This window comes from Lolium perenne, chromosome 2, assembly GCF_019359855.2.
Source record: "Lolium perenne isolate Kyuss_39 chromosome 2, Kyuss_2.0, whole genome shotgun sequence".
In the NCBI taxonomy this organism is placed as follows: Eukaryota; Viridiplantae; Streptophyta; class Magnoliopsida; order Poales; family Poaceae; genus Lolium; species Lolium perenne.
The window spans coordinates 154,764,423-154,775,484 of NC_067245.2; positions in this window are offsets into that span (position 1 = coordinate 154,764,423).

Genomic DNA, 11,062 nt, shown 5'->3' on the forward strand with positions numbered 1-11,062 from the left:
CATAGTAATAGTTAACTCCATAATCTACAAGAGATTACAATCATAACCTACGCCAAGTACTACATGATGCACACACCATCACCTTTACATCATGAAGGAGGAATAGACTTCTTTAATAACATCACTGTCGTGGTATCGTCATGGCATATGCCATAGGGTGGCTAATCGAAGTGGTTCCTGAGGGATCTCACGGCGGTATCCGGATGCGGGTATGGGGACGAGCGACACGGCGACGTACCCAGGTTCGAGGCCCTCCGATGGAGGTAAAACCTCTACTCCTGCTAGAGTGTATATGATGATCACACAATACAATGGTGCTCCTAGAGCTGTGTCCGGCTGCTCCTGGGAGGCTAAGGGAGACGATGGTCTCTCTCACAGGGCAGCGCTAAGGGTAGAATGAAGTGAGAATGATCGATCCCCTGCACGAGAGGGGGTAGTGCAGCTTATATAGGCGCCGGCACTTTACATATAAGACCCTATAGCCTACTGGCCAGCTTGGCCGGCTCCGGCTTCCGCTCCTTCCCGAGGCGGTGACGTCAGGAGCCGTTGAGGCATCATGGCCTGTCCCATCCGGCTGCCAAGGTCAGCGGTATGGAGAGGAGGTCTCCCTGTCGCCGTCAGCCACTGTAGCCAGTACGGATCGTCGTAGACCATGATGGCCTGTCCGGCGCGTGGCACTATTGCTCCACAGTGCCCCGCGCTTTACGGAAGATGAAGTCAGCGTGGACTTTAGGAACCCGGATCACCAACCCGGTTCCTTCTAGTGCAAGACTCGCCAGCCTCGAGTCGGTCTGAGGTATAAACCCCCAGTCGGATATGGCTTGTAGAAGCCGGCCCAGCTACAGCATTGGTGGCCGTAGCCAGGCCGACTAGGACCTAGAGCCAGCCGGCTTCCAGACCAGCCGGCCACGGCGCCAGCCGGCTGCTCCTCAGCCGGCCTTTGCCGCGAGCCGGCCAGTGGCCAGCCGGCTGCTCCGCGTCCATTGCCCTACCCGGGGTCTTCCCCCCGACATTAGCCCCGAAGCTGGCAAGGTCCTGCGTTTAGAAGGACCTAGGCAGGTTTTCCTGGCTTCTTGAAGACGGCACTTGGAGGGGCCGACTGAGAATTTCCATTCAGCCGGCTGCGCCCTCATCCGGCTCGTTTCGGCCGGCTGCTTCTAGCCGGCCACTTTTTACACTTATGCAGCTTTTGCTTTCTCGCAAGTTTTGGTGGTGTTTCCGCCTTGCTGGATAACTTCTGGTCCGAGTTGAACTTATTGTCCGGCTCCGGCTTGCGGCGCGCCGGAGTCTCCGCCGCCTCGGGTTCTGCACCCGACTTGACCGGTCTGACGCCTGGGCTCTGCCGCCGGTTCGTCTGGTCACATCAATGTCCCCTCCGGATTCGATGCGGTCGTGGGCGACGTGGTGTGGCGGTTTCTGGTAACGGTAGCGGTCGTGGGGGGAGTTAATGCGCAGAAGATCCGGGCGACGTGGCCACGATCGCCACTTGGAGGCTAACCGTCCGCCGCGGTCGGCTATAAATGCCGCGGGGGGGGGGGGCATCGAGGCGGCCACTTGCCTCACTTCGTCTTCCTCACGCTCCCGCTCCCGTCGCTCTCTTCTTCGCGCTCGAGCCCGCTGCTGCTCCGGCGAACGCCTCCCGCTGGCGAACTCCGGCGAGCGAATCTCCGCCGACCCGCCGCCGCTACTCCATAGAGCCGGCGCCACGGGGCCCCGCGTTTCAACGGAGCGTCCTCAGCCACCGTCGTCGCCGCCGCCGTCGTCGCCGCCGCCGTCGCAAGGCTCTTCTTCGCCCTTTCGCCTCTCGTGGTCATCTTCTTCTCCTTCCTCGACAATGGCCTCCGCCAGCGGATCATGGAGGGGCTCGTACATGCGGGAGGACGACATCGAGCGGCTGGTGCGCCTCCGCCGGATCCCGCGGTCGGTGGTCACGCGGGTGCCCGGCGAGGAGACGGAGCCCGAGCCGGAGCCCGGCGAGCGTGTCGTCTTCGGCGCGCATCTCGACCGCGGGCTGGGCCTGCCGGCATCAACCTTCTTCCGCCAATTCCTCGACAACTTTGGCCTGCAGCCGCACCACCTGCCGGCCAACGCCTGCATCCTCCTCAGCTGCTATGTGGCTTTCATGGAGGCCTACGCCGGCTTGTGGCCGGATATCGACTTCTGGAGCCGGCTGTTCTACCTCAAGGCCCAAACCACTGAGGGCCGCCTGCGGGCCTGCGGCGCCGCCTCGATCTACACCCGGCCGGGTACGCCCTTCCCCAAAATCCCCACCGTTGACTCGGTGAAGAATTGGCAGATGTCGTTCTTCTACGTGCGCAACGAGGGCCAGCTCGTCGACCGGATTAACTTGCCGGAGTTCAACCCGGCTCCTCCAGTCGGCCGGATCAACTGGAGCTACAACGCCCGCACGGCGGACCCGGACGCTGAAGTGAATCAGCTCTGGGACTTCCTGGGGGCGGCCGTCACGAACGGGCTGACCGCCGAGGACCTCCTCTGCACCATCGCCGAGCGCCGGGTGCTGCCGCTCCAAATGCGCACCCACAAAATCGGGCATATGTCCGGCCGGTTCGACCCGAACCGGACGTCCAAGGCGCTGCTCTCCAAGGCCCAGGTGGCCAGCCGGGTGAATAATATCACCAAGGCGAACATGCCGGACGAATGGAACTACGGGCTGGCGCCCCACGACAGGGACCACCAACCCGAGCGGGTAAGCTTTGTGTTTTCGCCGGCTTCCGGCTTGCGGCTGCGAGGCCGACTTCCTTTTGCTTCTGCCGACTTCCGGCTTGTTATTTGCTCATGTTTTCTGTTTTTCTAGCTCTTTGAGCGCCAGAACGTCGAGGATGGCAACCCGGCGACGAGGAGGTGGACGCCGGACCACGTCGATCCGGCTGACCAAGCCGGCGACCAGGCCGGCGATGACGACCTGCTGCAGGCGCCTGATCTAGGCGGCCAGGGGGAGCACAATCCGCCCCCTTCACCGGAGCAGCAGGAGGACGAGGAGCCGGCGACGTCCGCCACGGGGCCAATCCCCGCCGTGCCTCTGCGCGCGAGGCCGCCAAGCACCACAGCGACTTCGGCGCCCAAAGGGAAGAAGCGGGCCAGCGAGCCCCGCTCTACTGCCGCCTTGGAGGCGAAGGCGAAGAAGCTCCGCCGGCAGCAGCCGAAGAAGGTTCCGGAGCAGGCCGGGTGAGCTCTCTTTCTCTTTCTTGTTTGATTCCTTTTCTTTCCTTGCTCTATATGCTTATCTTCTCCTTGTTTGTCTGGCTAGGGCCCCCATCAAGTTTGCCCAGGGCGGCGGCTCCCGGCAGACTCCGCGCGTTGTGTCGCCGCCTCCGCGTCAAAGGAGGGAGCCGACGCCGCAGCCTCCATCGCGCGCTCCTACGCCGCCGCCGCCTGCGGGTACTCCGCCTTCCGCATGGGTGCCTTCCTTCGCCGTGCCGCTGGCCTCAGCGCTTGATTGCGGCACGCGGGCCGAGCCGACGCGGCAGCCGACGCTGGATGACATGTTCCCGCGCCGGACTCGTCTTCTGGACCCAGCCGCTGGGGCCGGCCGGGGCATGCCGCCTTCAACCGGAACCGGAGCCGGCAGAGCTGCACCGCCCGTGACCGGAGCCGGAGCCGGCAGGGCTGCGCCGCCCGCGACCGGAGCCGGAGCCAGGCCAAGCGTGGTGGTGCTGGATGAGAGCCCGGAGGGGGCACCTCAGGCGCCGGAGACGGCTGCGCCGGCTGGGCCAATCGCGCCGCCCGGAGCGCCGCCACCGCCGGAGCCGATGATGGAGGAGCCGGCCAGGCAGGAGCCGGCGCGCACGGAGCCCCATCGGCGCCGCAGCAGGGCCTGCACGTGGCCAAGGGCGCTCTGCTGCTGCACGTGCCGTCCGCCTCCGACTCCAGCCTTGGCTCGGCTGGCACTATGGAGCAGGCGTGGCTCCGCGCCGACTCCTATGAGGTGACCAGCCGGGAGGGGAACCCTGGCCAAGCATCGGTGGAGATGTTCTTCTCCAGCCTGCAGGCCAACCTCAAGGCCAGGGCTGCTGAGGCCGCGGCCAACGTCGCCAAGGTGGAGGAAGCCGGCAAGGTAAGCTTCATCTGTTTTTTTGATTTGGTTATCATCCTGGTAGCCCTCCGAGGCATGGGCCGGCTGCTTGGAGCCGGCCCGGGTTTCGCCTAGCTGAATGATTTTCTTTTTTCCTTAGGCTGTGATGGATCGGCGCACCACTCTGTACAATCGCGCCGTGACCCACTACCACAAGGCCAAGCTGGACCGGGCCGACTTGGCTCGCGAGCTGGAGGCCGTCAAGGGTAAGCTCTTGCTTCTTCCGACTCGATGTCTTCTTTCTTTTTAGTCTTGGTTGGCTGACGTTTCTTTCCGGCTGTCTTGCAGTTGAAGCCGCCAAGGTTCCGCGGCTTGAGGCGGATCTCCGGGCTGCTCGCGCCCAATGCGCCGAGAGCGAGGAGGCGGGCCGATCTGCAGCCGCCAAGCTCAAGGTGGCTGAGGGGGAGCTGGTGCGGCTGCGCCTACTGGAGCAGAACCATCTCACTGAGCTCGCCTCCCTTAGGACGGCGGAGAAGGAGAAGGTGGAGGATCTAAGCCGGCGGCTGACTGAGGTGGAGAAGCAGCGGCTTGCGCTTCAGGAGGAAGTCACCACCAAGTCCACGGAGCTGACGGCTACTGCCAAACGCTGGACGGACGAGATTGGCGTGCTTGACCGTGGCTTGTCGGGTGAGTGCGCTTCTTTGCTCCTTTCCCTTTGCCGGCTTTCGGCTGTCGGCTGCCGACTATCGTTGGCAGCCGGCGGCAGAAACTCTGATTTCTTCGCTATCTCCATCTTTGGGCTGGGGGCAGTCGGTTCTTGCCGGCTGCCGCCAGGCTTTTCCTTTTGTCTTAGGACTTCGAAAATTTGCATTTTTCAGCTTATTTCGGCTTCGATGATTTCTGACTTGCTTCTTCTTGCAGCGGCCTTCCCGGAGACGCAGGATGCGGCGCTAGCAGCCGTTGGCGTTGCACGCGATGCCAGGAGGCGGACGACTGGCGAGGGCAGCTCTGAGTACTTCACCATGGAGGACTATATGGCGTCCATGGCTGCCCGCATCGAGCCCATCACCAAGCTTGGCTGGGAGCTCCGGAAGGCGGCTGAGGTGCTGGTCCCGATGCTGTGGCCCGCGGAGGCGGTGCCGCAAGATATCTCCAGCCTCACCTCCTTGATGGAACGGGCGCCGGATCGCTTCCTCGACTGGAAGGAGTCGGCCACGCGCGCTGGTGCCGACATGGCGCTGTCCTTTGTCCTCTCCTGGTACAACGAGGTGGACCTGGGGCAGCTCGAGTTCCGGCGAGCCGGCGTGGAGGACAAGCTCCCAGCCGAACACAAGACCGCCCGTCTTGCCCGAGCCAGCGCCATCGCCGACTTCGTCGACAAGGGCGTCTTCGTAGCGGACCCGAACCCTCCATCCGATGAGGACTATATGGAAGATGAGGAGGCGGAAGACGCGCCCGAAGACGACCCGGCAGCCGGCTCCGCTGACGCTCCTCCGGCTGGTCCTTCTCCAGCCGCTGCTTAGTTTACCTGTTTCTGTTGCTGCTTTTGCCAAGACAGTTTATTAAATCCCCGGGATGCCGGGTGCATATGTATGAATATTATCGTCCCTTCGTTATGTCACATTTTAATGTGTTTGTTAATCATTTGTGTGCCGAGTTGCTTTCTTTCGACTCGTTCGCTTTTTCCCATCCGCCCCACTCTTTGGCTGTGCTCTTGCCGGTCGTACGTTCGACTTGCGATCCGTCGCCGGATCAAGAGCGGGCCGCTGGGTGAGGCCGACAGTATTTCGGTCGAACGAGCTGAATTCGGCAATCCGGCACTTTTATGAAAAGTTGCAAGTCAACTCGCTTTTACTCTTTCCCTTAGTTGTTTTTCGCGTGCCGGCTCCCTAGGCCTTACTCCCGCCAGCCGGACAGCCGGGTTGCGGTCTGTAGCTGGATCGGAAGCCGGCTGTCGGAAACCGGATCACGTTACTGAGCCAACCGCGTGAAAGGGTTCAAGCCAATTGGCGAAACGAAGTAGAGTACGCGAAAAACTTGTCGGAAACGGCGCTCTTGGCGCGTGCTTTTTCATAGCTTACAAAAGGGATACAAGGGATACATACATTCCTGCTCTCATGTGTAAAATGGGCGGAGTAAGTGGACATTCCAGGGACGTTTAGTCTCCTCGTCAGCCTTGTCCGGCTTGTTTTTCTTAGCCTCTTGGGCATCTATGAGATAGTAGGAATCATTGCCTACTGCCTTGCTCACGATGAAGGGACCCTCCCATGGGGATGACAGTTTATGCTGTCCGGCTGTCCGCTGGATCAGCCGGAGCACTAGGTCTCCTTCTCGGAATGCTAAGGGCTGGACCTTCCGGCTGTGATAGCGTCGGAGGCTCTGCTGGTAGATAGTAGATCTGGACGCAGCCAGCAGCCGGGCCTCTTCGACCAGGTCAACTCCATCTTCGCGAGCTTCTTTGGCTTCGGCTTCTGTGTAGAGCTTGATCCTTGGCGCGTCGTGCTCGATATCAGTCGGCAAGACGGCTTCGGCCCCGTATACGAGGAAAAATGGTGTGAAGCCGACTGAGCGGTTTGTCGTTGTGCGCAGGCTCCACAGCACATTGGGCAATTCTTCAATCCAGCAGCCGGCTGCTCGCTCAAGCGGCTCCACCAGTCGAGGCCGGATGCCGGCCAGGACTAAGCCGTTAGCCTTTTCCACATGTCCGTTGGACTCTGGGTGCGCCACAGAGGCTAGGGCCATCCGGATCCCCATTTCCCCGCAATAGCGAGAGAAGATGCCTTGGGAGAAGTTGCTGCCGTTGTCGGTGATGATGCTGTGGGGGTAGCCGAATCTCACAATGATTTCCTTGAGGAATGTGACGGCTGTGGAGCCGTCCAGCTTCTTGACTGGCTTGGCTTCGATCCACTTGGTGAATTTGTCAATCATCACCAAGAGATGTGTCATGCCGCCTCGCGCTGTTTTGAACGGACCCACCATATCCAAGCCCCATACGGCAAACGGCCATGTGATGGGGATGGTTTTCAAGGCGGAAGCCGGCTGGTGTCTCTTCTTTGCGAAGCGCTGACAGCCGTTGCACCTCTTCACCAACTCTTCTGCGTCTCTGAGCGCAGTCGGCCAGTAAAAACCATGCCGGAAGGCTTTGGCCACTATGGCTCTGGATGAGGCGTGATGTCCGCACTCTCCTTGGTGGATTTCCCGTAGGAGTTCAATCCCTTCAGCCGGCTCGACGCACCGCTGGAACACCCCACTTACGCTGCGTTTGTACAGCTGGTGGTTGATGATTGTATAGGCCTTGGCCCTTCTCTCAATCTGCCTGGCCTGGACTCTATCATCGGGCAAAGACACCTGTCGGTGAGGTAGGAGAGGAATTCTTGTGCCCATGAAGGTACGCATCTTATCTCGAATACGCTGACCAACAGGGCCTCCTGCATGGGAGCTTCCGGATTCGACTGCATGGTCACCGGGTTCGGCTTGCTAGCCGGCGGGTTTGGCTTGCTAGCCCCCGAGTTTGGCGATGAAGTCCCCGGGTTGGACTGAGAAGTCCCCGGGTTCGGCATGGTAGCCGGCGGGTTTGGCTTTGAAGCCCCCGACTTGGGCGATGAAGCCCCCGGGTTCGACTGAGCAGCCCCCGGGTCAGCCGGCACGAATATTGAATCCGAGTCCGGTGACGGTATGATGGACGGCTTCTTGAGAACCGCCAAGGCGATGCCCGGCGGAATGGCTTGCCGGGTTGAGCCAATCTTGGACAAGGCGTCAGCCGCCTCGTTGTTTGCTCGTGGCACGTGGTGGAATTCGCAGCCGTCGAAGAAGCCGGATAGCTGCTGGACATGGAAGCGGTATGAGGCCATGTTGGCGTCCTTCGCGTCCCAGTCGCCAGATGCTTGTTGTATGACCAAGTCGGAGTCGCCGAAGCAGAGTATGCGATGCACGCCAATCTCCTTTGCCAGCTTCAGCCCATGGATGAGCGCTTCATATTCCGCCACATTGTTGGATGCGGCGAAGTGGATCTGCAGGACGTAGTCCAGCCGGTCTCCCTTGGGAGAGGTGATGACGATGCCGGCTCCCAAGCCGTTGCGCATCTTCGAGCCGTCGAAGTGCATCTTCCAGTGTGTGGAATCCGGCACAGGCGGCAGGTATTGCATCTCAGCCCAGTCGACGAAGAAGTCCGCGAGGATCTGCGACTTGATGGCTGTGCGTGGCTCGTAGAGGATGGTGTGGGCGGCTAGCTCCAGTGCCCACTTGGCAACCCGGCCGTTGGCATCCTTGCTGTCGATGATTTCCGCCAAGGGCGCTGTGGCAACCACCTTGATGGGGTGCTCTTGGAAGTAGTGCTTGAGCTTCTTGGCCGCCATGTAGATGCCGTAGGTGACCTTCTGGTAGTGGGGGTAGTTTTGCTTCGACTGGGAGAGCACTTCGCTAAGGTAATAGACTGGGCGCTGGACCAGCTGCTCCCTGCCGTCTTCTTTGCGCTCCACCACCAGGACAACGCTAACCACTCGATTGGTGGCTGCGATGTACAACAGCATCGGCTCCATTGAAGCCGGCGTTGCAAGGATTGGCGCGGTTGAGAGCACGCGCTTCAAGTCACGGAAGGCTTCATCCCCCTGTGGTGACCAGACGAATTTGTCCGCCTTCTTCATCAATTGATACAGGGGCAGTGCCTTCTCCCCCAGCCGGCTGACGAAGCGGCTCAAGGAAGCCAGGCAGCCAGCGAACTTCTGGACGTCCTTGAGGCACTGCGGCAGTTCCATCTTCTCCAGGGCACTGATCTTCTCCGGGTTGGCTTCGATCCCTCGCTGAGAGACGAGGTAGCCAAGGAGCTGGCCAGACGGCACGCCGAATGTGCACTTGGCCGGGTTGAGCTTCATCCGAAATCTTCTCAGATTGGTGAAGGTTTCTCTCAGGTCATCAAGGAGGGTAGTCGTCTCCTTGGTCTTTACAACGACATCATCCACATACGCGTGAACGTTTCTGCCGATTTGATCCTGCAAGCATTTTTGCATGCACCTTTGGTAGGTGGCGCCTGCATTTTTCAAGCCGAACGGCATAGTCGTGTAGCAATAAGCCCCATACGGGGTAATGAACGAAGTCTTTATTTGATCAGCCGGATTCAAAGGAATCTGGTGGTAGCCTGAATAGGCATCTAGAAAAGACAACAGTTCACAGCCGGCAGTCGAGTCTATAACTTGATCTATGCGCGGCAGGGGGAAGGGGTCCTTCGGGCACGCCTTGTTCAGGCTGGTGTAGTCGATACACATGCGCCAGGAGCCGTTCTTCTTCAAAACCAGGACCGGGTTTGCCAACCAGTTCGGGTGCAGCACTTCCATGATGAAGCCGGCTGCCAGCAGCCGGGCGATTTCTTCACCGATGGCCTTCCTTCGTTCTTCGGCGAAGCGCCTGAGAGGCTGCTTCACCGGCTTGGCTTCAGGCCGGACGTGGAGGTGGTGCTCAGCCAACTCCCTCGGCACACCCGGCATGTCTCTTGGAGTCCATGCGAAGATGTCCCGATTCTCACGGAGGAAGCTGGTGAGCTCGCTTTCCTATTTCTTGCTCAAGCCGGCACCGATGGTGACGTACTTGTCCGGCTGCGCCGGGTCCAGCAGGATCTTCTTGGTGTTGTCGGCCGGCTGGAAGTGAGTCGTCCCAGCCGGGTTGCCTGCAGCCGGCATGTCTGTCTGCGCGGCCTTGGCGAGGGCGACGGCGTCGTGGATGAGCTGCTTCTTGGTGGCGATGACCAGCGTCTGGGCCATCTTGGAGCTCTGCGTGGCGCGGTCCATGGAGCGGCGATAGTCGCCGGCTATGGTGATGACCCCCTTGGGGCCAGGCAGCTTCATCTTCAGGTACCCGTAGTGGGGCACCGCCATGAACTTGGTCAGGGTCGGCCTGCCCAGGAGTGCGTGGTAGGGACTCACGAGGTCCACCACCTCGAACTCGATTCTCTCGGTGCGGAAGTGGTCCGGCTTCCCGAACATCACCTCCAGCGTGATCCGGCCAATCGGCTGGCAGCAGTGGCCTGGCACGATGCCATGGAAGACGGTGGGGGTGGGGCGCAACTCGGCCTCCTGGATGCCCAGCTTGCGGGCGGTGTCGCGGTAGAGGATGTTGATGCTGCTGCCGCCGTCGATGAGGACGCGCGAAAAACGCACGCTGCGCCGGGTTGTGCCGATGGTGGGGTCGAGGACCATGGCGTAGCTGCCCGGCTTCGGCAGGACAGCCGGTGTGTCGCGGCGATCAAAAGTGATGGCCTGCTCTGACCAGTTTAGGTATTGGGGGACCGGCGGTATGACCGCGTTGACCTCGAGGGAACGGCTCTGCTGGCTCGTCTTGTCCTCGGGCTCGGAGGTGAAGATGATGTAGGTAGCATCTTCGGCCAGATATCGGCCGCCATGGTGCACTTGGTTAGCCTCGTGGTGCTCGAGGTTGGCGTTCTCTGCGCCGGCTTGGCCACCCGGCCCGCCGGCTGGTGGAGGCGGGGGTGGAGGCGGGAGAGGTTCACCGCTTGTCAGCCGCTTCATGAAGTGGCAGTCGCGGGTGGTGTGGTTGGAGGGGTTCTTGCCGCTGTGGTACTTGCACGGCGAGTCGAGCATCTGCTCGAAGGTGTACTTCGGCTTCCATTGCCGGTCTTGCTTCTGGCGGCGGCTGCCGCCTGCCGCGTTGTCTGCCACGGCGGCTACGTGGGCGGAGCCGTACCGGCGGTCCGGCTGGTCGCTGTGACGCTTGCCGCGGTAGTTGTCCCGCCGGCTGCCATGAGAGGCGCCCTCGGCCGGCTTGTTGTTGTCCCGCCTGGCGGGGGCCGGCGAAATGTCAGCCGGCGCCTTGCCGGCTTCCTCAGCCAGCGCGTACTTGTCGGCGATGGCCATCAAGGCGGCCATCGACTTGGGTCGCTGCGGCGCAACTTGTGCCACAGCATGGTGTTGGGCCGACAGCCTCCCATGAAGAAGCTGATGGCCTGGATCTCGTGCACGCCCTCGCAGGAGTTGCGCATCTCGCACCAGCGCGTTAGGTACGCGCGATCCGTCTCGTCGG